We start from the raw sequence: 6,041 nt of genomic DNA on the forward strand, positions 1-6,041 counted from the left end.
CGTCAGAGATATCCAAAACACCAAAGCCAGCTATTTTATCCTGTACGGGGCCCCAGACAGTAGCCCCAAAGTGCCCCCTCCCCCCCCCCCCCCCCACACACACACACAATAGTTTCATTCAGCTGAAAAGGGTCACGGCTAATTTCTTTTGCAATGGAAGTAGTTCCCATCAGAGAAATCCAAAATACCAAAGCCAGTTATTTCATCCTACACGGGGCCCCAGACAGTAGCCCCAAATTGCCCCCTTACCCCCTTTCCCTCCCCCCTCCCTCCCCCCCCCCCCCACACACACACATTGATTCTATTCAGCTGAAAAGGGTCACGGCTACTTTCTTTTGCAATCGGAAGTAGTATATTTGCTTTCTTCTCTTCTTCTTCTTAAATATGCGATCCTTCGTCTTCATTTTCGCGACAACGACAACGTCCTCCTCATCATCATCAGTTTTGCTGTTCCAGGAATGCCAAGTTCAAAAAAATTTTATGAGTGATATATTCATGACTCGGCATCTCGGCATGCGAATACGCGCGCGAGCAAGGGTGTGGGAGGGGTTTTTCCCCCCTGTGGCCTGAGTCCCACGGTAGGGAGCTTTTTCAATTTCATCAGTTATGTTTTGAAAAACAAAAGAGAAATATACCTTCATTTGCAACTATCACTTTAATCTTTTTATGAGCTATACTCATTATTATAGGCCCAAGTTGCAGACTTGGCCCGATGCGTGAGAAAAATGGGTGCCATGCGTGAGATCGTGAGATTGCCCCTAAATGCTTGAGTCTCACGCAGAATGCGTGAGAGTTGGTAGCTCTGCTATTCTGGCGAACATTTTCAAACGTATCGGCTACGTTCGATTTTAGAGCGGCGAGAGCGGAAGACATGCGTAATAATGAGTCTGGGAAAGCGTAGGAACAGCGTAGCTAAAGCGGCCAACAGCGTTATCAAAGCAGGAATGAAGCGTCGTAGGAACAGGCCTTGATTTTATACGAGAGTAGAGAACTTAGTGAGACTGTCAGCGTCGTTAAAGCGGGAAGGTCGTGCTTTGATCAAGAAAGCGGCGCAGCAGCGGGACCACGTCGGTGTCTAGTTTAGACTACTTCCCGTTCTTGTGACGCTGGCCGCTGTTACTATAACTGTCAGAAAAACCTGGAATTGTTACGCTCATCCCGCAGTATTTACACTGTCACTGCTCTCTCCCCGTTTGAGCTACGATTCAAAATAGGTCAATCTTGATGGGGAGATTGGGAAATTCTGTAAAATTGCCAGATCCAACCCCATCACCCAAACGCTGCTGCTACGATGCTCCCGGTCCCCGTACACTTTTGCCGCTCTCTCCCGATCTGACAGATTGAATAAATAGATCGGGATGCAGATCTTGATAGTGGAATTACATGTGGGGACACTTTAGGAACACTCCGTGTGGCCCCGTACAGCTATAACCGGTTTTGGTGTTTTTGATACCTCGTTGAGTACTACTTCCATTGCAGAAGAAATTATAGCAGTGATTCTTTTCACTCAGAATAAAATAATACAGGAGCACTTTCCAGCTATATTGGCTGGGGGCCCCTTAAAGAATAAAAATAACTGGATGGGTTTGTGTTTTAGGTATCTCAGCTGTTAATTCCACTGCCAAGGAAAATAGGCATACATGACTCTTTTCACCTAAAAACGCTTAATTCATATGGGGTGGGAATACCTTGGGGCTATACCTGTCAAGGGCCCTGCATCCGGGCCAATTTCGCACCTCTTTTAATCCAATTCTTTAATGCTGAGTTAAATTTAGCAAAAATTTCGCCTAGATGACATGGTAGTTCAATGTCATGATCTCTTCATTCAAATTCATTTTGAAACATTCACATTACCTCTAACCTTATTCTAAATAACACTTTTTCAACTGAAATCCATATATAAGACAAGCACCATTCCACAATCCGTTCATTCATAAATTCATAATGATATAGTCTAGTGATCACATGCTGCGCTCGTTCATTCAAATTGATTTCTGGGCATATAATTTAACATGTTCTGCAGTCAATTAAACAGATATGTTCATGCTTGACCTCTTTCCTTATTTTCTTTCATCGTAGTTATTGTTTTGTAAGCATCATGACATTTCATGCTTTCGTATTCGTTTAAGAGACTTTGACAACAGTTTTTTTTTTTTTTTACGTGCTTATTGAATCCGAAGAAGTAAGAAGCCCCAAATTATCTTGCCGTTACGAGCGCTTTATTACGAGCGGTCGGCCAGTTCCAGGAAGTCAAGGTTATGATCCTCAAATGTTTTTTTTTTTTTTTTTTTTTTTTAATAATAATTCTTTCTATGTCTTCTAGAGATATACGTCTGTATCTATTGTGCTGTCATGACTATAAAGAATGAAGTTAATCTGCATTGTCAGGTACACGTATAGGCCTATAATGACATGTATGAAAGAGAAGGAGCGTTACAGAACAACCAAATCCACTAGTTATACGTACTAAATAAAATATATGATACTTTTACTGCTTTATAACAGTAATTTATGGATGAAACAAAAACACATACAGAAAGACACGTTAAAATGTTCTCACCTTAAAAAAAGAAAAGAAATAGCATGATGTAAATTTAAATGAACACGTATGGAATTTGACTGTCTTTCGCGAAATTTAAAGGAGACCTCCGGATGATTTTCAGATTTTTACATTTGAACAAATATAAATTAGTTATACTGAGGACAGAGTTTCAGAATTTATAATAATTGGGATGAAGAATAAGAATATTTTCAAAATTTAAAACAAATTGCAATGAACAAGGATGATGACATGGCAGAGTCACCATAAGAATGCATGAGATGGGGCTCAAGGAAGCAGAACAAAAGCAGAAGGCATGCATAGATTATACACAGGTGAACTCGCAAGCAAGCGGTATTGTAATGGAATTACACTGCTACATTTCTGAAATATGTGAACCTCCTATGTCATCATCCTTGTTCAGTGTAATTTGTTTAAAGTTTTTCAAAGTATTGTTTCTCTGCTCAAGAACCAAATCTATATATGGAGTTGTCGGTTTATGTATAGCATGATGTGAAATTATGAAAATCGTCTGGAATGTCCCTTTAATGACTGAAATACCTTTTTCGGCAAGTCAAGGCGAATTTGAATGAACGTAGGGTACCAGCCAATTTGAATACCCATTTTACGAATTCGAATCTTCTTATCAATTAATGAACCGACAAAATTTGGGGGGAGGGAAAGGGGGTAAGGGGGCAATTTGGGGCTACTGTCTGGGGCCCCGTGTAGGATGAAATAACTGGCTTTGGTATTTTGGATATCTCTGATGGGTACTACTTCCATTGCCAAAGAAATTAGCCGTGACCCTTTTTAGCTGAATGAAACTATTGTGTGTGTGTGTGTGGGGGGGGGGGGGCACTTTGGGCCTACTGTCTGGGGCCCCGTACAGGATAAGATAGCTGGCTTTGGTGTTTTGGATATCTCTGATGGGTACTCCTTCCATTGCAAAAGAAATTAGCCGTAACTCTTTTCAGCTGAATAAAATCAATGTTTGTGTGTGTTTGTACGTAGGGCCTATGGGGGGGGGGCACTTTGGGGCTACTGTCTGGGGCCCCGTACAGGATAAAATAGCTGGCATTGGTGTTTTGGATATCTCTGTTTGGAACTACTTCCAGTGCAAAAGAAATTAGCCATGACCCTTCTCATCTGAATAACACCATATTTGTAGGGCCCTTTGGGGCTACTCTCTGGGGCCCCGTACAGGATAAAATAGCTGGCATTGCTGTTTTCATGATAAGTACACTCAAAGGAACAATATCCACCAACTTTTGTCCGTGACCCTCTTCGGCTGAATAAATCCATTTTCGGGGCCCCTTTTTGTGGCCCCTATTATAGGCTTACGGTACAGGATGTGACTTGCCAGCAATTCGTTTTATTGACCCTTGGCCACATCCTTATATGATGGGACCATCAAAAAGTGTGACCCTTTTCAGCTGAATAAATCTTCTGGGCCCCCGGTCTATTCACCTATTACTTGACGAATAGAAAACAGTATACGTTAACCGTAATTGTGGTGGACGGTGTCAAATCCAGTTTTGGTAATCTTTGTTGTGGTGTCCCACAGGGATCAGTTCTGGGACCCCTTTTGTTTCTTGTTTATATTAATGACATTGTATCTTCTAATATAGTCAAGTTTTTATTATTTGCCGATGACACAACAATTCTCGTATCCCACAAAAATCTGAATGATCTTATAACAATAGTTAACGCAGAACTGGTCAATTTATATGAGTGGTTTAATTGTAACAAATTATTTTTGGATCTTGATACGGACAAATATGTTTTGTTTACGAACAAGAAACAGAAAAATACCATGTAACCACCCAAATGTATGTATATAGGATGTCACGCTGTGTCAATGGTGGATAATATAAAATTTCTTGGTGTTGTATTAAACGAATATCTTTCCTGGAGGCCTCACATCAGTGCCATTTCACTCAATCAAAAAGCCTTGGTGTTCTTAGAAGATTGAAGCACACTTTACCCCAAACTGTACTTAAAATATTGTATAATAGTATCATAATGCCACATTTGAATTATTGTAATATTATCTGGGGTCATACATATCCATACAAAAGTCAACTTCGAAAAATAGAAATACTCCCCCCCCCAAAAAAAAAAAAAGACAGTCAGAGTTATAACTAATTCTTGTATTCATGCCCACACAAGCAACCTGTTTTCTCAGCTTCGTGTATTACCTATTACTGATTCGATATCATTTAATTCTTTAGTCTTTATGTATAAGCTTCACGCTGGATTATTACCAAATGTGTTTAATGATTTATTCGTATTAAATAGTTCTGTCCATTTGTATGATACCCGTCAGAGAAAATGTACGCACAACATTAGCCCTGAACTCATTCCAGGTAAGTAAAATTCCCAAAACTATGGAATGCTCTTCCAGAAGGTATAAAGCATAGTTCTACTTTATCACGATTTAAGAGATAGTGTCCTTTGATTTGCCCCTTCCGAGGGAAAATTGAAAAAAAAAAATCTATTGTCATCCTAGTCACACTTGTACTCACATGAATGAAAATCATTGCTTGCGAGCGCTACGTCTGTATAGTCAGTCTATCGCTTATATACTCCCACCTTTCCAATAATACTCACCTTGTTTTCTACTCTTCTTTCATCTCTCCTGGATTTTCGCTGTTGTTTTCCATGGTATCTGTGCATATATATGTATTTATATTATGCATGCTGTTTTTTCCCCTTTCCCATTCCCACCAAACCAAATGTACAACCTTGAAATGTATATTAATTCTTTTGCTTGCTTGTTTTACATGTATATTAATATTTAAGCATTACTCGGGCCCCTATTTATAAGCACTGCTTCTCCTGGGGTTCCCACCATCAACCTGCTTGGTTTTTGTTTACTTTGTATATAGTTATGTATCTTTGTGTATCTTTTTTATTGTATACTCTTAAATTGATGGTGAATAAAACTGAACTGAACTGAACTAATACAAACATGTTTCGAAGCGCTTTCTATCTGCCAAGTTAAGTTTGATGAAAATCCATCATAGATTTTTCAAGGAGATGCAAAAAATGTGGAAAATCCCCGTGGAAGAGTCCGTTGTGGGGTTTACAAGAAAAAGAAAGCGGTAAATAAAAGTTCATGAGCGCTTTTGTTTACTTAGTATGTTAGACATCGAGTTCATCCCGTAGTGCGTATTGAAGAACATGATTACATTTCCGGGCAGCGTTCTTACATTTCCCGGCAAAATTGAACATTTATATTTCCCGTTGATACAATTTTCGAGATTTTTTTTCATTTCCCGGCGAGAATATAATTACAGTTCCCGTCGTTCACAAATCCCGGCGTGACACCATACCGTGTAATCCCTGTGTTGGTTTACAATCCCGGCGTTGTAGTAAATCCCGGCTCCATACGGTGCACGCTACGGTTGTCTGCATGACATACTAGTATCCAAAGAGCTTCTAATCTCGGCTCTTTGCATAGACGTTATCGCAAATAGCTTCACAACATCCAGGACTGCTG

This window comes from Diadema setosum, chromosome 8 (assembly GCF_964275005.1).
Source record: "Diadema setosum chromosome 8, eeDiaSeto1, whole genome shotgun sequence".
NCBI lineage: Eukaryota > Metazoa > Echinodermata > Echinoidea > Diadematoida > Diadematidae > Diadema > Diadema setosum.